The sequence below is a fragment of the Protopterus annectens genome, chromosome 7.part1 (assembly GCF_019279795.1).
Source record: "Protopterus annectens isolate FY-2018-M chromosome 7.part1, PAN1.0, whole genome shotgun sequence".
NCBI classification, from domain to species: domain Eukaryota; kingdom Metazoa; phylum Chordata; order Ceratodontiformes; family Protopteridae; genus Protopterus; species Protopterus annectens.
The window spans coordinates 47,907,695-47,931,580 of record NC_056740.1 but is presented as its reverse complement, the minus strand read 5'-3'; the positions used below and the strand labels follow the sequence as shown (position 1 = coordinate 47,931,580).

General features: G+C 37.0%; 1 protein-coding gene across 1 annotated transcript in view; it reads left to right on the top strand.

Moving 5' to 3' along the window:
- The window catches only part of CHCHD6 (coiled-coil-helix-coiled-coil-helix domain containing 6), a 3,644,424-nt gene that overhangs the window by 2,238,070 nt on the left and 1,382,468 nt on the right, over positions 1 to 23,886 (top strand). The window lies entirely within an intron of this gene.

The window sequence follows — 23,886 nt, the reverse complement described above, 5'->3', positions numbered from 1 at the left end:
AAAACACTGTCTCGCTATGTTAAAAGAGTTTAACATAGCGACACAGATTTAAAAAAAGCAACGGAGATCTCCGTTGCTTTTTTAAAGCTGTCTCGCTATGTTAAACTCCTTTAACATAGCGACACAGTGTAAAAGCAACGGAGATCTTGCGATCTCCGTTGCTTTTAAACCTTTCTCACTATGTTAAATGAGTTTAACATAGCGAGACAGCTTTAAAATAAGCAACGGACATCTCCGTTGTTTATTTTAAAGCTGTCTCGCTATGTTAAACCCATTTAACATAGCAAAACAGTAAAAAGCAACGGAGATCTTGCGTTCACCGTTGCTTTTGCCCACAGCTCTGATGTACTGCATAGGCATGCGCAGTACATCAGAACTGCTATGAACACCAGACAGCTGCGGAAGGGCAGCAAAGAGGCGATATACAATGCCATTATTTAAGGAAAGTAATTATTTCTTTCTTAAATAATGTCATTATATAATAATAACCCACTTCTGGGTGTGGGTAATGCTGGATTTACCCACGGTTGTCTTTGTTTGGTCCCTCGGGCTTCGCCCTTGGGACCAAACCACGCCAACCGTGGGTAAATCCAGCATTACCCACACCCAGGCGTGCGTTATTGCTATAATAGACTCATGGTCACTGTTTTCTGAGAATGTGCAACTGTTGATTTGCATTTCAGTCAACACATCTCTACCTTATAGAGCAGAATATCTTGACATACCATAAAATAGTGGGTGTACAAGGACCCATAATTAGGAACATATTTCAAAATATTGCTATTACACACATGGATAGTTGCATAGGATTTGTGTTAACATAACATTTTCACACTCTTTTATTTATTGACTTCAGTATACAGTACTTGCCAGACAACCATGAATCCTACAATGACCAGAGCAAAGCAGTGATTCTTAAATCTGGGTGTTCAGCAGAATAAAGTACTATTGAAAGCTGTGTAATGCATGCATACTTGCATTTACTGTTCAGATATGCATTTCCAAATTCATAAAAATGTATGATATAGCAACTATTCCATCTATAACTGTTAAGGCTGCAGTAACAGTGCTTTATATAATTATTCTTATTACCACATGATTGTCTCATCCTCACCAATTGCCTACCATGGGACCTCACATCTCTTCTGCAGCTGTGGAAAAATGGAAAAGAAAAGGCATAATGAATACCAGTGTGTACCATAATCAGCTTGAGTATTTGCAGGTAATACATATAAATCATACTTACACACTTACACATTACCGGGGTGTTCCCCTCCTAGCAATCTCTGATCCACTGATCGAGGGTATCCCTCTTTCTCATACAGAGGTCATCATAGTGGTGACAACATTGTTGACTGGTGTGGGGGATACCAGTCGCACTGGTAAGAGCCCTAATCAAACTATTCCGAGCTTCTAATTTGTATTGTGAGCCAGTATAGTCTGCCTGCAACAGGCGTGGGCCACGATCCCTAACCAGGACCCCAGTAAAAACCTTGGACTCCTGGACACCCCAGCGCTGTGCTCTAAATTTCACACCCTTACTAGCACTATACATTGCTGCACAAGTTAGAGCTCAATGTATAAAGTGCAATTCCTGCAAATTCCCCTTTAAATACCATGTTTCTGCCCACTGCACTTACTGAGAGTGCAGTCTGTCTGGATTTGAAAATGGTGTACGCTGCTTACTAGTGTGCATACCTAGAATTGTGTGATTAGAATTGTGTGATGCTAAGCAGTGCACAACTTTTTTAAAAATATCAACAAAAGCACACAACCAGTACAATTCCTCAGTTACTTCATTACAGTACCACTTTATATGGATACACTGCAATGTCACACCATGATAACAAATGTTTGCCTACCTGGAAGAAGAACCCAGGATCCTCTGTACTCTAGTCCAACACTTAACCCATGTCACCATAAGGGCATTTACCTGACCAATGTATTGTAGTAGTCATTGTTAACTTCATGGTATGCGTAGCATGGCACTGCTTACTGGGTTTGTATGATGCACAACGTTGTGCAGTGATATTAATTGAATGCATCCAGTTTCAATTTTTAGAAGGCTGGGTCATGTCTGATACATGGATTATCCAGCAAGCACCGGTAAGCACAGTGGCGCATTGCACAAATATGAGAAAATAATAAAGGAAAAAAATTAAATAAAAAAGAGACACAGGGGAAAAGCCAGAATATACAGGTATAACTACTTCTGCCAGGTTTAAGATCCTTATATAACTTGTGGTTATCAGGTAATCATTCGGGGTGGATGGAAATAAATATGACTGACATTTTCGTTTATGACTTCATACTGTTCAGAATTGCATGATGGGGGAAGATCGTGATTGCTGTCTTGTACACAGATTCATTATCCATGTTGTTCTATGAGGGTGCTTGGCCAACATAACTGGGACACACCACAAAACTTCACTTAGGTGCTCTGCGCATCATGAATATGCATTGCAAGCTGCCAAAAAGACTTCATGGCTGTGTACACAGATATACTCCATGTAGGCTCTATACGGAGCCTACACAGAGTTTATTGAATCCTGGAGGGGCTTTAAAATATACAGTTATAGTCATATTACTGTCAATGAAATATTTATGGACATTTTTTCCAAAGGTTTTACACTTGTCCCAATCAATAGAGCCAGTTTGTTCAAAACTTTAATTGATATAAAATTGTTTGTGATGAAGTTAAATCTGAAACAGTTTTTTTCCTAAGGATGACAGCTCATTTCTCAGTCAAACAATGTTTTAAGAAAGTCTAGTGTATTTAACCCCCCCCCTCAGTCCAGTTCCATAGGTCTTTGAATACTTATGTGAGTTGGATATTAGAGAAGTAGGAAAGCAGGGCATGGTAATTTTAATTTAAACCACGAACAAAGGAATTTTTTGTCACTAATATGTGCAAACAAAACTAAAAGATTAATGAAGCCAGATAAAGCGGGGGGGGACTTGTAATTATGGACACAACTGACTACACTGGTGGAATGATATTATTATGTAGTGACACCTATGAAAAAGCATTGATTGAAATGAATATTACATACAGTAGGATGGACAACACACTTTATGACATGTTAATGCAAAATCAATATAAATTTTGTTATACAGAACCTTGGCTGACACCAACTATTTTTGCATCCCCAAGATTCATAAAAACTTGAAGGTTCTCCCACTGTGACCGATACCTGATGCACGATTGTCAAAAACGTATCCCTTGGCTAAATATGCTGATGCCAAGTTAAAAGGGGTAGTAGGACAAGTCAAACAACTGGTTCATGACTCTTGGGATTTTTTAACTAGAATTAAAAGACATCTCTTTCATGAGACAGTCACATCTGTCACAGCTGATGTGAAAGACCTGTTTTCTGTGATAATACATAATCTTGGTTTAGAATGGTGTTTTGACTTCCTTATTGAAAATGGTCATTTGACAGTAACAAAAATAGATTTCATTTTAACCTTCATGGACCTTATTTTTTATTTATTTAAATAAATAAATAAAATTATTTTGAAGAATAATTTTATATACGTTGAAGGGTCTTATTACAGACACAAGGAAGTTGTTGCCATGAGGGCAGTTCGCACCCCAGTTTTTGCTTTCATAGTTATGGCTATGTGGGAATAGAGATTTGCGTTTTCCTCATATTTTTCTGAACTGTAGTCATTTTATGTTTGATATCTAGATGACATATGTATTTTTTGACTGGGAATAAGAGCAAAATTGAAGACTTTATTAACTATATTAACAACACCACCACTTTTCTCAGTTTCACCTACTCTGTCTCAAAAGAGTTCCTGCATTATTTAGATATAGAAATAAATAAGGACTTGCAACAGAAAAAAGTGTTTTTTCATGGATTTTTCATAAAATGTCATATTCAAATTCCTTCCTGCACTTCACCAGCTGTCACCCCTTCACACAAAAAAGAGCAGTAGTGAAGGAACAGCTTGTTAGAAAAGTTAAAATAGTATCTGAATGGGAGGATTTTATTAATGAATGTCTGCACTTGAAATCCATGTTTATTAAGAAAGGGTATCCTGAAGAGTTAATAGATATGCTTATTACTGAAGTATTAGCAAAAAGACAATCAGGTTTGTACCCAATTTTATTGGGAGCTGATGATCAAAATCATGGTATGAATATCCAGAGGTCAGATTTGAGTATATCAAATGTATATTTGGCTTTTAGTACTACCTATAGTATTGACTATCAACAAATTAAAAAAGTGCATTGTTAAAAAATTGGACACCCTAAAATATTTGGGGTTGCCAAAACATTTAGGTAGCACCCCAAAATTTGTAATTAGAACTGGCACTTCTCTTAAAAATTTAATTGAATGCCCTGTCACTAGAATACCTGACTACACTAGCAATAGATGGGGAACATTTACATGTCAATGTTGTAACTATTACAGGTATACTTTAGATGACAGACAGGTCCAATTCAACAGTATGTTCATGGAACCCAAGTTTAGATGTAATTGTAAAATGAAAGGCTTAGTTAAATGCCTGCAGGCAGTGTTTTTATTTGGTAAAATATCTAGAAGTTTAAAATATAGAATTTATTAGCATATGCGTAATATAAAAAGAGGGAATGTCAACAATGCATTAGTTAAGCAGAATAAGGAGTTTTCTAGACATAATTTTCTTTTCCTGGGGAGGATAGAAAAATTGGACAAGAATCCCAGGGGTGGCCCTGGTGACTTTTGGCTGGAATACCAGGAGTGATGCTGGCAGCTTGCTACTAATGCTACTCAGAAACCTGGTTTAAATGCTAATCTTTCAATTATTTGTATTTAATACTTAAATCCACTGGATTTTTATAAAATGTTTGATGTTATTCAGTATTGCTTTGGTTTGAAATGAATAGTGACTTGTGTTTGCAATGTGTTGCATTCAGTTCTGCTGTATATGCTCTCCATGGTGAGGGGGCAGGAAGTTTCATTCTACAGTAAGTAAGTTACATTCTGCTGATTACTTTAAACAAGATATGTGTTTTAAAATGTTTTAAATTGGTTAGCATTTTTAAACTTGTTCATTCTGATGAAGTCTCTGATACCAAGGGATGAAAGCACTAAATTATATCAATATTTTACTGCTAAACTGTGATGTCACTTCATGTGGTATCTCCTAAACGTACTTGTTGTTTTTTTGGTGTTTTGAGGTTACTGATGTATTCAGTTCTACTGGCACCTGGGCTTTTCCTAACTCCATCATCTCTCACCAGATTTTTCTTAACGTTATCATCTCTCTCCAGATTTTGCAAGATGTAAATCTGGAACTGGTCAATGTCCTAGCTATACTCACTAAAATAAATTCTGACATTATAGCAAATTTTAGATATTGTTCCCATATATACCAGAGATGATAATCTTATTGATTGTATATTCACAAACTTTTCTTCCAATTGCGCTACCTTGTATGTTACCCCCTCCCTAGTCAAATCTGATCATCTTACTATGATCTTCTGTATGTAAACCTATATTGTGGCCCCTAATAACTCCACTATGATGTATTTCAACAATAATTTACTGTTTTACTGATCTTCTTGATAATCACAAATGGTACAGTGTGCTAGCAAAGCAGCGGTGTAATTGGGTGGTGTCTACTGCTCTGAACTGTATTCCCCCTCTTCCATGCCAGTGTGGTGTAAATATAATGTCATGTTTAGAACTAGACTTATACGGTGGATGTAGTGCAGCAAGTAACTGTGTAATAAAAAGAAAAATCTCCTGGCCATCACAAAAAATGTCTACTTCATCATTATAAAAGGAATTTAAAACTGGTAAATGTGTCTCTCTAACTTAACATTAGGAAATAGAAGGCCAACAATAAACTTAGGAATGCAAATAATTCAAAAGGCAGCTATGAGACCTTTTTCAGCTATATTAAGCAGCAAAGAAGTTACCTACAATCATGTACGGAACTTATCTCCAATGCTGATTCCTTTTCTGATACAAAGGATATTACTAATATTCTTGTGGGCAAATTTTCTTCCAGCTTTAGTCTACCCACCAACCCTTTTGCCCCTACTTTCCCCTATTTTGGCACTTTGTAAAATTAAAAACAAATACTACTTCCATAAGCCTTGACAATATCCCTGGATGTCTGCTGAGAAGTATTAAGTTCCACTTAACCAAACCTCTCCATCAGCTGTTCAACCCAAGTCTCTCTACTGGTTATGTCCCCGGGGAGTGAAGAATGGCAGTTTCATTCCCTTGCATTAAGGTGAACCTCTACGGACCCTGAGACTCGCAGGTCTGTTAGACTCACTAGTATTATTTGCAAGGCTAAATAATGTTTTGTAGATGAAATAATAAAAAAAATATGTATGTGATCATATATCCCTGGATACACAGCAGTTTATCTTTGTAAAATGCAGATCATGTTTGCTCAACCTGAGTAAGTTCTTTGAAAGGGTTACCAAGATTCATAGGTTCCTAGGTTAGTACTAAGCTAATTGCCCTTGTGAGCCATTTAAGCTTAGCCAATTATCCATTGTAAGACTCAAACCCTACACCTTGTGTTTGTAAGGCAAACACCTTAACCATTAGGCCACCCTCCCAACCCCCTCAAGAGGAGCCCTTAGATAGAATTTCTTCTCCTCTGCCTCCCCTGGATTTACTTTTCAGGAAAATGTCCACATCTCTCCATGAGACCATAAGATAAGGGGAAACACAGTCCACACTGCTTGTCATGACCTTGCCAAGATCTTTGGTCATGTCCCCCATGCTGGGAGGGTTGATAAACTATCCAAACTGAACATTAACCCATACATAGCATGCTGATTGGCTGTTTGACAGAATGCATGGTGCTAAGTTTGGGGATATTTGCCCTAGGCAGAAAAATGTCACCAGTGGTATCCCACAAGGCTCTGTCCTGGTCCTCTTCTCTGTGGTGTATAATTTTGTAACATAAATGTTGATATCAAGGAATTACAGCTAACCAGGTTTGCTGATGATTTCAAACTGAGGGTAGTTATCATTTCCCTGTCTGATATTGAAGTTCTCTATCAAGGGATGGACCAAACAAATACTTGTTGTGTTAATCAGTGGTTTACCCCCAATGACAAGAAATGCAGTATAGTTTCCTTTTGTTAAAGCTAGCATCACTACTGTTTACCATACAGGTAATATAGATAACATTCCACTTAAATCTGACACAGTCATCAGGGTCCTGGGTACATATATTGATAACAGACTCTCCTTTAACCATCATATATCTGTGGTGGTTAGATAATTCTTCAACCTTGCATGGTTTATCCTGTGTGCTCTCTCCTCAAGGTCCAAGGAAGTTATAGTCTCACTTTATTGATCTTGTGTATGATTGTGTACATAGTTGCGAATTACCACATTTTCTCTTGAAGGATATTTGGATAAAGTCTACTAAATGGGGGACATTGTTAGTCTCCCACTAGTACTGGGTGATGTAGGCGAGTTTCTCAATGGTATAAGCTTAGTAAGAACTTACAAAACTATAAAGAGCATTCATGGAGTACTCATGGAGAGATGTGGACATTTTCCTAAAAAGTAAATCCAGGGGAGGCAGAGGAGAAGAAATTCTGTCTGAGGGCTCCTATATGAGATGGATCTAATTCCAGTCTCATGCTGAAGCAGAAGAGAACTGGACTTTTTATATGACAATGACTATTAGTCCTTATTTTATCCCGGCTCAGATTTTGACACAAATAGTACTGTGAAACAGATAAGTAGTCTGTATGTAGTTCAGATTCATTTCAGAAAGTTGGTTTGTTTCATGAAAAAGCTATTTCTTCAGCTTTAATTAACTGTGCTAGAAATATTATACACTACTACCTTTACGTTTTGGTTCTGTAATAAAATTGTGTATATGTTATGGAATTCTGGACCTCAATACATTTAACAGACCACTTTGGTAGGTGCTATGGGCATTTCTGGACCATTTTATCCCATCCAAAGAGGAAAAAATACAGTGTGTACTAATGACTCGAATGGGCCAGTCCTGTGTTGCAATATCTGTTGAGTGGAAAGCACCTGTATCTTGTTTGCCAGAATAAATAGCATCTAAAGAAAACTGACTACAGCAGAGTTGTTGTTACAAACCATAGCCACTGCTGCTGAAAATTACCTCTAGTCCTCTAGTTTGTATTATAGTAATAACCCACGCCTGGGTGTGGGTAATGCGGGATTACCCACGGTTGGCGTGGTTTGGTACCAAACAAAGACAACCGTGGGTAAATCCCGCATTACCCACACCAGGCGTGCTATTATTATACTATGACATTATTTAAGAAAAGAAATAATTACTTTTCTTAAATAATGGCATTGTATAATGCCTCTTTGCTGCCCTTCCGCAGCTGGCTGGAATCCGTGGCAGTTCTGATGTACTGCGCATGCCTACGCAGTACATCAGAGCTGTGGCCAAAAGCAACGGAGAAAGCAAGATCTCCATTGCTTTTTACTGTTTCGCTATGTTAAATGGGTTTAACATAGCGAGACAGCTTTAAAATAAGCAACGGAGATGTCCGTTGCTTATTTTAAAGCTGTCTCACTATGTTAAATCCATTTAACATAGCTTAACAGTAAAAAGCAACGGAGATCTTGCTTTCTCCGTTGCTTTTTTTTTTTAAACCTGTCTTGCTATGTTAAATGGGTTTATATAAATATTTATATATGGCCAATCAGCGTGTACGTTTTGGAATATTAATGGGGGGTCATGGTATAATTGTGTATATTTCACTACCCCAAGTAAGTGCTACCAGACTGATGAGATTTTTGTCTTTTATCAAATAATCCTTTCCACAGTGCAGTGTGATTCCCCTGTAATATGACATCCAACTTCTTTTCCATTTCTTTGAGTATCGTCTCATTTACTCAGACTTGTATTCCTCTATATTAATTCTTAACGTCAGTGCCTTTGATGACTTCTCTTGTTTTTTCAGTGACTCTGAATTTGTTAGCTGCAAGTTTTTAGACAAAGGGCTTTGGCAGTTTTATCTTTTCATCTAAAACAAACAAAAAATAATTAGTTGCTTCTGTAATGGCTGAGAATGTTAATTTCAGCATCCCCCTTCTTAACTGTTTCAGGTAAAGATGACAAGTTTCTTTTTATTCCTGTGTGTCCTGCTACTGACTTATCTGTAAATAGCAATGTACAGTGGCAATGTGTTACCCTGGGTTATACAGTAATGTGACATGTGACAAACTAAAATGAAATGAAGTGAGATGTCAAACAAAACAATAACTAGCACAACAAAATGCTGAAGGCGGATGCAGATGAGAAAGCAGAGGGAGAACACACTACTTAATCGGGTTATCTTTCTATGTAGCATTGTAAGGAGTCAGAGTAAAAGGTGGGAGAAGGAATCATTGAGAGACAAACTTAACATTTGCAAATGGTTGTCTTTTATGATATTTTTCTTCACACAAAGTAAATAGTGCTGTATTACAACTTGATCTAGTTGTGGAATATCTCTAAATTTGTGTTACAAATTATATACAGTATATTATTTTGCTGTTTTATAACTATGATTCATGTTTTACATCAGCAGTATCTATTCAGGGTCTCAAAATGAAAAAAAAGATTTTGCTTTATGAGCTCTTACATGAAAAAAATAACAAAACAAAATGAAATGCCAAGGCAATGAGTGTTTGTGTATTATACTGACTGGAGCGTATCATGCATACTGTATTAGTAGTCTTTGCAGCCCTGTATTACTCATATTTCAGCACTAACTGGATTTGATTACGTCCTGTAAAGGCACACAGTTTTTGTTATTGAGTATATATTTAGAGACTCTTCCACTCATTTATTTTTTATTCCATCTTTTTTGCAGCTACCATAATGTCAGAACAGTGTATAGTTTATGCTGGGATATTCCATTTGATCTGGCACATAGATGCTTGATGCTCTATTTTGCAGAATGTTTTTACATTGTTACTGATAATGTTCTGCTAGTAGAAATATGTAGCCAAAAGTTAGTATGACCTTTTTCCAAAGATCCATATTAATGGAATGCATGTTACTCTTCTCCCCATGATAAGTAATTCTTTTTCAGTATGTATACACTGCTTTTGGGGGTTACAAGGTGACTTTAAGGCTTGGTGATTAATGAGGTATCATTTTATCTGCTTGCTGAACTGTAACTCTTATACCACATGCTGTTTATAACTCTTAATATTTAGGTTAATAACACATTGTACCTTGTTCTTGTGATACTTTCAAAGACGCTTAGATTTCCATTATAAATGAAAATGTAAACAGCACTTTAAAGAAAAAGGATACACATACACACACACACACACACACACACACACACACACACACACACACACACACACATATATATATATATATATATATATGTGTGTGTGTGTGTATGCAAAGAAAATGAATATGTGTATATATATATATATATATATATATATATATATATATATATATATATATATATGTATGTATCCAAAATGTTCAGCTAAGGCACCAAAAACCATCAAGATGTGCCAAGGGACATGAAGATGCCACCAAGATAACAATAAAAGGATGTTTATTCAGCCAGAAGACGTCACAATAAGCACATTAATGCTTCACAATGTACAATACAATTTCGTCATGAAAAACTTCATCAGATGTGGACCCCTCTGAGGCCTTCACTAATAGATTTCCACTGATTGCCTCTCTGGTATCTCTGGTTTCTTTGCATTCCACCTGGTTTACACTACTGTTATTGCATTTTTAAAGTTATTACACTGATATGGTTGAAATATGGGAAAGGGGGGTAGCCCCCTCCTTATGTGGATGTAACAAGTCAAATGTCCGAACGAAAATCTTTTAAAAAAAAAAAAAATACCAAGTATTTGTAATAACATTTCACTGCTTAACAAAATAAATATTTATATATGGCCATAAGCAGTCAGTCATTAAGAGTACCTTCGATCCTGGGTGTTTTTCAAATCATGGACTGCCTACATACTTTTTTAAGGACCGTGCAATACATTAGTGTCCTTTTCTTCATCTTTCTGATTGTTTAAAATAGGTTCACAGGCAAGTATTAAGCTAGTTGCCTTTGATGGCCATTTTAAGTCTAGCCACTTTCCATTTTTCTGCTTGAAATAATCTATCCATTTTGGATGTAGATTGTCCTTCCCCCTCCCATGGATGATAATTATGTTTTACCCCTATTGAGAATAACTGGGATCATTCCATAGAAAATGTTAGCGGATCCATGAATAGAATAAAGCATTTAGGAGCTGCTTCTGTCCATTAGTGGTACAAGGGGCAGTCCTGGGGTAATTTTTCTGTTTCACATTCATTGATCTAAGTTATTCTTGAACATGGACAGGGATGAACTTTTTAGGTGGATAGGGAGTTTTTTCCAGTTGCAGCCCCTGTGAGATATACCTGTCCATCCAAACCATTCTATAGATGTAGCAGAAGATTTTTAGGCCTATTTCTGATGCCATTCTACTTGATAATCTGCAGTAAATTCATCAGTGATGGTTCAGAGAATGTCTTGCATGCCAACACAAGTCACCTCTTAGCGGGTTGTGATACCACATATAGTGATAAGCCTTTTAATCAGTCCATGTAGGGCATGTTGTTTAGGTCTTGTATCCTTTTAGTAAGACACCTCTGTGGGCATTATATTCAATGATTGGTCTAATTTGGTTGAGTAAAGGGGAACAATGACACCTCTAGATCTAGTCACCCTTTGTTTAGAAGCTGTGCAATAAAGAACAACTTTGTTACAACAATAAACACATGTTGGTCTCCTGGTCAAACTTATTTTCTTAGAATGAAATGAACCGTGACCATTCTTCACCAATACTTGAATAGTTTTACTACAATCTCCCAACCAAATACATAGTTGTGTGACACTGCTCGCCACCCTACCACTATACTTCTAATAAAAACCTTAAGACAGACATATGTAATTGTCTTTGAACTTGATTAATATCCCACCACTTACAATGCTGCCATTTTCTGCCTGCTAAGTTCCTTCACTTGCTGCCATTTCTTTGAATTTCTAATCACTAATGACAGTATCTATTATATAACTGACAAATCCACTAAATACCTCTTCAAATGATCAGTGTTCAGCATCTGCTAAATGCATAAGTATCTTTTATATTGTAATAGTTTCCTTTATTTCATATGAATGTAATGTAATTAGCAAATCTATATGTAATTGCTAAAATATATTACTTAATGCCTGTTTACATATATTACTGAATGCCTAGATGTTTGTAATACGTTCTCACCAGACCTCCACTGAAACATTTTTTTTGAATAAACCCATTTGGACAAACAAAAGCAAAATAACAAATGTCATCATGTACAACAATTTCAAGTTCTTTTACTGTTTAATCAATTTTTTGTGCTCAATCAATGGTATGTAAAGCTGGGTAGAGGGTGGGACAGGTGCTTGAATATTGCATTTTGACACTGAAGCAAGATTATTTGTACTGCTCTATTAGTGTATAATGTTGTGTTGTTTGAAGGAAGTGGTGTGAGTGAAGTTAAAGACAATGTTCACAATTTTGCACCCATCTGAATATTTGGTGGACCAAACTCCGGAATCAGTTATGACAGCTGAGAAAAAGGTGCCAAAAGAATGACTTTAGGACATAACCTTTATTGACTGCATTGAGGACAAGGTAAGGAAATGATGATAGGAGTCCTTTTGTTCTTACCTGTTTTGTATGGCCTTGTATCCATATTGTGGACCCAAGTTACCTGAGTTTGTGTATGATTCAGTCACTGAATGTAGTGGTAAACACCTTAAACAGATCAAGGTAAGCTGTATAGACACATAAACCTTTGTCCAGTGTGGCAGACACAATCACAAAAAAAGAAATGAGGTTAAGCATACAAGATGTTTAACAAACCCATACTGGCTAGGTCATAGAGATAAGTTTTCTATGTTTTTCCAAATAAATTCCATGATGATCCTCTCCATTACTTTGTTCAGTATACATGTGAGACCAATCAAGCTATAATTACAGGAGTCTCGGGAAGATTCTCTGTTTTAGACTGGAACCACATCAGCCTACTTCCAAATGCCATGGTTTATAAAGCTCTATTGAAAATGTTTGTAAGGTGGTACACTTGGCTGCTTTTAATAATACAAATTAAACTCCCTGCTATCTTATCTGGTCCAGTGGTGCTAGCCTTTTTGACCTTACTGATGTCATAGGTGACTGTTTCAATTACAGGTGGGACTGTGCTGTAGAGAGGAGGAGACGATGGAGTGTTTCTCCTTTTGTGTCTTCAAATTTACTCCAAATCTTTATGCTAGTACGTTAAGTATATCTGATGCCTCTGAGACAATAAACTGAACACAACCCAAACCTTTTATATTAGGGGAAAATTCAGTGTGATTTCCATTTGACCATGTATAGTGAACTCACCTAACATTAACCAGTTTGGATGAATCAACATCGTGTTGAGAAGGAACCCCCAAGAAGTCATACAAAACGTCCATAGTGTTACAAGTGACCAATAATCAGGAAGGGAATTTGCTGCTTGTTATTGTTCCCATGACACACTTGGGGCTGCTGCTATCACCACAAAAAACATGTCAAGCGGAATCCACACTTAAAATGGATCACTAAACCACCAGTGATGTCACTTGTTTGGCAACATAGGACAGAGGTTTCATGGAATCTCCCAAAGACTCTTAATGAACTTGAGCTTTGCAGTTTATTATTTATACCAAATGAGAGCAGTCTTACTGTGAACAGTCTCTCCATTAGAATACAGTGCACTATATGGGACCAGTAGATTTCAGGTCGTAGGCTGCAGCCTGTTGATGATGGACTCTTTTAGCATCTTATAAAGAAAATGTATTTTATACCTCATATGAGGTTTCCCACCAGTTGGATAGATGTGATCCTAACTGGAATTAGGAACACTGTCTCTTGGAATCTCACTGTGGGTCACTTGTGTATCATGTCATCTTTATGCTGTGATGTAGTCTCATCCCAGTGGCAGAATAAATAGATAAAGCAAAGGATCATCTGGGTAAACAAGGAATGGAATGAGCAGAAAAAGTGTCAATCCTAGATCATGGAAAATACCAATGGGTCTTCCTAAATTGTACAACTAAATTATCTGTGAGGTACATATGTAAAGTGAGAGAACATGGCATTAGCAGGTAAAAGCCAGACTCTGGAGTGTGAGATCTCATATAAAACAGCTCCTACTAACTTACTCAGGTTGGTAGGTAGTAAAGGTGAATATAGAGGTTTTGCCCAAAGCTAAGGTTTAGTGTCCCTTTTATTTTTGCATATCAGTGACCATTATTTTAAGAATGACCAGGAGGCTCCCTACTCATCTTTAACAAGTTAAGAGCATTATACCAGTTATAGGATGCACAGGCTCTTGTTTTTTCTAATCAGGCTATCAGATATCTTCCAACCATGAATTGTTTTGACAAAGTGCAAGTATGTGTGATTCAGTCTGTTCTGGAACAGTCGGATGGAAATTAACTTATGTGGAGGGCTACAATAATTGACCCATTCCTACAGCTATACCTTAAAAAAGGTACATGTAGAATCCATATTGTCTTTAAATAAGAGAAAACGAGACTGCTGGAATAAACTAAATCTCAAGCCACAGTGATTATTTTCAGGATAAAGTTTAGGCTTAAGTCAGGTTAAATCATTTATTTTATTCAAGTTATGCATGCATTCTGTCACAGAGTATAAAGTTAAGGTTACAAAAAATGAAAGTATATTAGACAAATCGGCTTCTGTCTTTATTTTAAGGTGAAAATGAAATGACCCAGGGGATGCGGATAATAAAAATTATCTTTTTGGGCAGACAGGAGACCTGAATTAGATATTTACTTTACAGGTCTAGCCTTGACCATTGGCAATGTTTTCCATTATTTGACTAGTTGTACAATACACCAACTTGTGGCATTTAGATCATGAAATAGTGATTACTTCCTAAGTGACAGAAACTGCATATAATTAATTAATTGCTACACGTAATTTGCTCTGTATAGTGCTGTTCAAGTCAGCTGACTTAATTACATTTTAAAACTGATGTTACTTTTAAAATCAAATAGTTTAGTAAATTCTTAGATTTTTGTTGGTTATTTAAATTGCTGGTTTTGTAAAGAAATGTTCTAGTGCTATTTTGTACATGATGTGAATAAATGACTGACACATTTTAACTGCTGCTAGGATTGCTCATGCATATTCACTGAGAGTGATTACTGCAATGTGTTGTAGCTATTTCTAGGCTGTCAGATTGAATTCTCCTGCAATATCTAACTTAATTATCTCCTTTGTGTAGCTTTCACTATCTATTTGTGATCTTTGCTCACCAGTAATGCCTCTTTACAACACAAGAAAGCCTAAGAAAAATTGACACACCAGCAAGGAAAAGTGTAATAAGACAAGAGGAAATATGATGATGATACCCAGATATGAGAAACAGATTAAACTGTATTGCTAATAAGCTTTAGATTTATTGTTTTGAGAAATCCCACACAGGTGTACTCAGTTGAAAAGGTGAGTGCAAGACCAGTGGTAGACAGAGGATGATTCCAGAATCAAAAGGGTAGAATCACAGGATATACAATGCAGTTTACCTCAGGCTATGTGCACGTTGCCAGTTGTCACCCCTTCCAAGGAAGGCAAGGCCTTTAAGTCTCACAGGAAATTTAAGGGTATGCATCTAGCTTTCCAAGCTATACTTGAAGGACAACAAGGAATTGCATTGCTTGGACTGTAGGGGGAACCAATTCTAGAGCACTGGGTGATGAACTTATCCCTCCATCTAGTTTTATTTACTTCTGGATGTAGGGTAAGACTGATTGTTTTAGTGCTGTTGGCACTACTTGACTTACTGAAAAAGGAGGTCAAGGGTTGGGGGGTTGGCATAATGGTTAAGGTGTTTACCTTGCAGAAACAAGGTATAGGGTTTGATTCTCATCTTTGGAAATCATGGCTAGGCTTAAGAAGATTCCCTGAAATCATTGACCTAGTAATTATCCATGAACCTATGACAGTAAGATTTCCAAGTGTACAGTAAATGAACAGAGGTATATCTGACTATTCTGGCACCCAGTATCATCCACTGACATAGCAACCCCCCCACAGACTTGTGGAGCAAAAAAAAAAAAAAAAAACTCTTTCATTTTAAATCAGTCTGTATGCTGCATTCATAACAGTCAGTTGCATTGGTGTATACCACATACATAGCACTAAGGTGCTTCAGTTGAGACCCCAAATACATTACCGACAATGACAATGATGACTACTTGGCATTTGGTGATCACATCCCCCAACAATTTGCCCTGGGGATGGCTGCTGCTGCCTTTACCCCACCCTAGGTATGCTTCTGCTTCTGCTATCAGTCCCTCTCAGTTTGTCAAATGAAGTAAGATGCATTTCTCCATAAGAACCATTTGCCATTAAGAATTAAAAATATGTGATACAGTGGCCAATGTCTCTTAAAGAGCTGTAAACATATAATATATATATATATATATATATATATATATATATATATATATATATATATATACAGAGAGCGAGAGAGAGAGAGACATAGCTATAGATATGTATGATATACATGCAGATATATAAATCAGTTTGACACTGAGCCTCACTTAAATTCCTCTGCAACAGCATTCAGCCTCTGATATTGATCACAGTAGTGTAGCTAGGGTGGGATGAGAGCCGCAGCTGCCTTGGGCACAAAGTACTGGTGGCATGATCAGCTGATACCGATCTTTCTTTTATGCAATACCAGCTTTTAAAAGTTGGTATTGCATGTGCAGTCAAAGTGATGTAGTGCTTCATGTGTGGTCTAAACTGTAGCAACAGCTTTCTGCTTTGTAGCAAGCAGTTTGCTACAGTTTAAAAGTAAAACAAACAAAAAAAAAATCTCTTTTTTTTTTAAACAAAAACCTGAGCGCTGCAACACTATATGCAGTCACAGTATAAACTCTAGCAACTGTTTGCTACATTTGCAACAAGCAGTTTGCTACAGTTTAAAAAGAACATTTTTTTAAACTAAAACATGAGCAAAAAAGCACTCCATGCAGGCAGGGTATAAATTGTAACAACTGTTTGCTGCATTTGTAGCAGTTTGCTACAGTTTAAACGTAGAAAGTTTTAAGGTTAAAAGAAGAAATTATTATTTTTTTAATAGAATATGTTGAAGGAGGGCTGGGGGTAGGGCACAGAAATAGGAACTGAATGGCTGGTCAGGAGGGAGGGGTGGGAGGGAGGGTTGTGCATCTGGCCGCCTGGTTGGTGTGCCAATAGAAGGAAATACATTGGAATAGCTGGGGGGGGGGTGTAGATCTAACCTTGATAAGCCAATTGCTTGCAATGCAGTGATTGCTCTATTACAGTGAATTGTTTTTTTTTCTTTTTCCTTTTGCTCTTCACTTGAAGAACTGAGGGCATGGGTTGCTGGTTCATAGTACTGGCCCAGAGCAGTGGCTGAACCAGCTATGCTTCTGATTATCATGTAGTCACTATAGTTCCCTTGGTAGACATCACTGAGCCATACCCTTGGGTCACGGGAAACATTGTTGGAAACAAGCATAGCTGTATCTCAAAGTCTGATTTCACTTTTTGAAAGGAAATTATTATACCTTTTTTCGGTAAGTTGAATGTTAAGCTGCCTCTTCTTTAGTTTGTGCAGGCCATTTGACATGGCCCTGCAAGTTTTCAAGTTGTCTGTGAAAGGTAAAAGATGCTCCATCTTGGCCTGCTGTGAGGGAGAGTTATTGATAGAAGTCCTGATGGAGGTCTTAACCTTCTGAAGCCGAAAACTATAGGTACAAACTGTCACTCAAGGAAAATATTTTTTTTTTTCAAAGTGTTGCACTGATATGGAATTCATCCTCCACTTTACTGTATTTTCTTCAGCTCCTGGAGGTGACTGCATAACTATGACATCACAATATGTCTTCATGGTCACATGGACTTTGATGTCCAACATTTCATGGGTTGGCAATTGGAGAGAAGAGATAAATGGTTTATAGTCACTGTCTCCCTTCTGTCCTGGGAGATTCAGGTAGGATAAAAGCTATATGGAGAATCCACCCTCCAAAGGTCCCATGCAGCATATTTTGATGAAGTTTTTAACAGAGAAGAACAAATTCTTGTGATTTACTTATTTGCAGTACATTTCCAATGGATATGAATCTGAATTTGTTCTTGGGAGGTACAGCAACAGTATTCTTAGACTGTTTGAATATGTATGTTTTTATTATATCTGTTGGCTATCTTACCATTATACCATTTTATTGTAGTGCACTACATTGGGCGGCCACGGTGGTGCAGTGGTTAGCATTGCCACCTCACAGCAAGAGGTTCTCCGGTTCGATTCTCGGCTGGGGTGCCTTCTGTGCGGAGTCTGCATGTTCTCCCTGTGGTCGCGTGGGTTTCCTCTGGGTGCTCCGGTTTCCTCCCACATCCCAAAGACATGCTGCAGGTGGATTGGAATTGGCCCTAGGTGTGCATGTGAGTATGCCTTCTGTGGAAGGTTGGGCGCCAGGCTGGCAACTCGACACCATAAAAAAACTCCACTGCCAATCAATGTGCGGACATGGTGATCCGCTGTGGTGACCCCTAACTGGGAAAAAGCCGAAAGAAGAAGAAGATTGTAGTGCACTACATTCTTACTTCTTCCTGTTGATTTATCAGATTTGGTTGTAGAAGAGTTGTACTTGTCACTCATCTCGATGGAAAGTTCTACCTTTCTTCACTGAGTTCTTGTTGGATTTTGTTTACCTTAGCCTTCTTGCTTTGAGTTAGGGAAGTCAAAGTGATTTTTTTTTTGAAATTGTAACTCAAACATTTAGGTTTATTCCACAATTTTTAACTATATTTATAACTCAAGGGGATGACCTCATGAATTCAGTTATTTAAAATATTGTAGAGGGCAGTGAAAGATGCAACAGGTTGTCAGGGAGCTTAATATACAGCCACAGTTGACTGACCTAAGATGATTCTTCAAGGGACCATAGTTGGGATTTGAAACAGCCTTTAAAATGGGGATCATGCTTTCATTAGGTTATGTTTTGTATGTATGTGAAATGTTATGGAATTGTGGTCAGAGTGAAAAGGCTGTGGGGCATCATTTAAGACAGCTGGCAGGAATGTTTATCAAGATGAGATTTAATATGTTTTCCCCTTGTTGGCAATTTTACAATTTGTTTGAGATTGCTAAAATTTGTGAATTCTAGTAATTTTAGCATCTGATCATTGGTTGAAGTTTTGCCAGTCAATGGAGGGACAATCTAGGTAATTAAGTAGAAAATTAAGTAGAAAATTATATTCTTTTATAGGGAGAATAATATGTTTTTCAAGGAAGTCTTGCTCTTGAGAAGATATATTACAAAACTGTGATTTGTGGTGTTTATTATAACCTGAGTATGTAGCAATTCAAGCCCACAGTTTTGTTTGTATAGACCTATTTTTGAAGGAATGACTTGTTTGATTCAAGTGAGTAGAAAGATTTGGAAATAGATACTTGTGGAATGCAGAATGATTCTATGAATTGTGTGACAGTATATACTATTTTTTTTATTTAATTTGTTGATGTGTATCACCTTTATTTTCTTATTATTTCTGGATTTCACATTGGAACATCCATTAATTTGAAACCTTGTCTAAAACAGGCACTGGGAAGGGGAAGAAAAAAAACTCTTCTGAGGAGATGTGTAGTCCATCTCTTGCAAAGGAAGTTTGTGTCACACATGTTTTTTTCCCAAGTGGAGAGGCTCTGAATCTTGCAAGATTAACACCATGACCTGAGCAAGTGGATGAATCCAATTATCTTCCACATATTTAGGTGACACCATTGCAGAAAGAAGTATCTCACTAAATGAAAAGGATTTAATAGCCTGTAGAAGACATCCACAAGTTCACCATATCCTTCTGCATTACCAGGTGGGAGGAGAGTTTGGTGTCTTTGATTCTAAAATTCACATTTGCAAAGTCATAATCCTTATAAGAACTCTGGATAGACTTGGTCCTTGAATTTCTAATCTTAGCTCCAGGGAATAAGGAAGCACTCTAGAACACTCCTTCTTCCTAGGTTATAATTATACAGATATGCTACCAAATATAAGGATTGAAACAGCAAACAGCTATCATCCCACCTTATGTATTTCATTATCATAGTGGGCATTAACTATGCATTTGTAAGATCATAAGCCTGAGAAACTGCATTATGGTCAGGCAGAGGGGTTACAAAGAATGTTCATATCAAGTGTGCACTGAAATCGATGGGCATATTGTACATAAATAGTACATAATATAGCTAAGTATACTATAACTGTGAGCAGGTTATTGGAAAAAAACAAATGTGTGTCTAATCCCTGTTTTCTAATGTATTCTGTTATTATCATCTCACTGTTGTGTCTTTTGTGCTAGTTCTTTATCACAACATATTGTAATACGTTGTTTTTACTTTTGTCTTTTGGCCCAAGTCATGCCTGAAAAGGCCCTTTGAATCAGCACACCTTCTTGATTAACAAATGTGCAAACAAAAAAACTACCAAAACTAACTGAGAACAACAAAAAATATACAAAAAAAGCTTCAAAACAGGATTCTCCTATGCATTGTCAACACCAAACAAAGTGAAGCTTCAGAAGAACTAAGCATACTGGTTGAAGCTTCAATAGAATGTTAAAAAAATCTTGTAAGGGAACTATCCTCCTGTGTTCCCAGCTATGGGTACTGCTCCTTATCCCACTGCTAATTAATATATACTGATTCCACAGACTCAGTGCTGGAGAAAAAAAAAGCCGATATACTTGGAGTCACTGCTGACACATAAATAGAAACCACACCGATGGTGATTTCCTATGAGAAAAGCAAATAGTGACTTCCAGACAGGGGAACAGAAATTCTCAAATGAAAATCAGTTCATGTTATACTTGACCAAGTCTTGGAAAATCTCATAACAATAGATTACCTAATTAAAGTACCAAATAACTTCTAAAAGACCGAATAACTTCACAGTAATGGATTTAAATGTTGCATAGTAGTCTAGATAAAACAAAGACAACTGAGCGTTATAAGATTATGCTGTACCGACAGATGTACTGATAGGCACTCTCACTGTGTGTGAGTGGCAGCCCTCAAACTGTTATATTCTTTTTTCACCAACACCAAGGAGTACTTTTATAATGTGTAACTGAGGCGGTATAACAGCATCAAATGCATCTAGACCAGTCACAGATTTTCATGAAAATGTTTAGTCTGCTATTCACTGACAACACCAAGCTCAGTACTTTTGACTCCAAGTGCTCCTTGCAAGTCCCAATTAACATTAATATATTCAGACACTTTAATAAAGTTAACTTATATAATGACACAGAGTATCTAAGATGATGAAACAATTCTCAAACATGTGGATAACGCATAATGTCATAATTCTACATTTCTCCTTTTTTCTCTCTTCTCAATTCTTTAAAGTGAAACCTGAAATTTAGGCATGCCTGCTTTCTGCATGTCACATACACGATGAACTGGAAATATCCACACAAAATCCCAATTCTGTTCCAGTGCATTCAAATCATTTATCAGTTTTCACTCATAAATATATGAAAATAAATGAATAGTACAAGTGTGTTTAGGTTAAAATCAGTATTCACCCATATAGTCTTTTAAAACAAATATTATGAGGTCAAATTTGCTGGACCCACAAGCTGCACTCTTGAACATTTAGTGACTAAACAACCACTCATATTGTTAAGATCTTTTTTTCTGATGCAAGCATATTGATCATTTTCTATACAGTAATGAATTTAATACATGTATAGAATTTCCTATAACGCACTGTGGTGGTGGTGCTGTGGTAGCGCTGTCGCCTGACAGTAAGACGTTGTCCCATTTGATTCTCAGCTAGAGTGTCTTCTGTTTGGAGACATGCGTGAATGGGCGTACCTTCGTTGAAGGTTGTGCGTCAGGGCTGGCAACTCGGCACGTAAAAATCTACTGCCAATCATTAGCGGACTGGAATTCCGCTGTGGTGACCCCTAACAGGGAAAAGCCGAAAGATACAACATAGAATTTCCTATAACATCAAGTTAAAATAAAGATTTCTTTAAAGTTTTCTGAGTGTTAACATTTGAAAGTGTTTTATTTTTTCAAAACAATAGACAAACTGAATTGGCAAGTTTCACAAAAGAGAATATTGTTTTTCTTTTGGCTTTTCCCGGTTAGGGGTTGCCACAGCGGAACTCCGGTCCGCTAATGATTGGCAGTAGAATTTTTTATGGGTGCCGAGGTGCCAGCTCGATGCCCAACATTCAACGAAGGCGCGCCCATTCTATGCATGCCTTTCAAATGCCACTTGACCACAGGGAGGACATGCAGACTCCACACAGAAGGCGCTCCAGCCGAGAATCGAATGGGAGAACCTCTTGCTGTGAGGCAACAATGCTACTTATGCACCACCACGGCTTATTCCTTTTAAACTGCTTCTCTTATGTCTAGTCAAGTTACAGGTTGGTTACACTATGCAAAGAAAAGAGAAATTAGTGAAAAAACAAAAAAGGAATTACTGTCAGTGCACACACAGAAACTACAACAGAAATTATTTCCTATAATAACAATAATCAGAGAGTGCAGCATCAGGGAGATGAAATCATCCTTTTGTAGCATCCTTTAAGGTATATGGAAACCAGTTAGCTAATTGACTTTCCTTTGCATTCTCTGTCATTCCCTCTTTTTTTTGTGCTAAGTTCTAGGTTATATTAATTTCATGGCCATGCGCAAAGGTTCCATAAGAAAAATAGGCTGCTGGATATATTTTATGCAAATTAATTTAACTTTTGTTCTAAGTAATGTATTAAACTTCTGTGCTAATTTGTTTGCTAGTGTGTTGTAATTTTTAAAGTACTATCTTAGTAGAGTATCATACCCTTCCCTTTCAGAAGTGCAATTTACTTATATTGCATTAAACAGAAGAAAAACTCTGTTGTTGATTAAATATTTAATTATATCACGTTTAATGTTTGCTAATAGAACCATAATTGGTACTGTACACTTTTTCTTGACATACTATAGGCTCTGTGATAGCTATATTGTCTATAGAAATATGCTATGTATTGTTTAGTATGTGTTTTTGGCCTTATACCCTGGATATGCTATGCCTGCAGTATCATGATTCAAGGGTCCGATAGTTTGATTGTGGGATCTGGCTAGATTAAGTGCTCTAATTACAGTCACATTGCCAAGATTACACTCCAGTATTAGTTAAAAGGCACCCTAGTTTAATGCTGCTTTAGCTGGAGACCTGGTTGTAACAGCACTTAGACACTTAGTGCATCCTGTGCACTGTTAAGATCACATCTGCCACTAGGTGCTAACAGCTGACAGTACGGGCTATCAAACAGCAGCAGGAGAACTTAAAGCAGCTTCATTTCTGCCTGCTGTCTAGAGAATTAGGCAGTCAAATAGATTTACATGTCAGCTACTTCCCTTACAGACAGACTATATAAAAATGTCTCCTGCTGTCTGTTTGGCAGTGCTTATCAACTCCTTTACAGGCTTTAGAAGCCAACAAAACACTTTCCGTTTTTTTTTACTTTTTTTCTGTAACTAGTAGTATATGCATCAGATAAATCTCCATGCACTACAAATAATTATGATTGGGTTTCCAGTTGTAACCCTGTATTATGTGTTCTTGACATGAATGCCAAGATTGATTTCTCAAGCTTTGCACTCAATGTGAATTTCTTGGCATCCATGTCTTTAACACATAATAAGCAGGTTATGATCAGAAACCCAATCATAATCCTCTATGTTATCACACAGAGTACCAATTGTGCACTGCAAACTATGTTTTAATATGAAGACCCTAGATTATTGTTTGGGTTAAGATAATTACTGTTTTGGCCCTCTTGTATT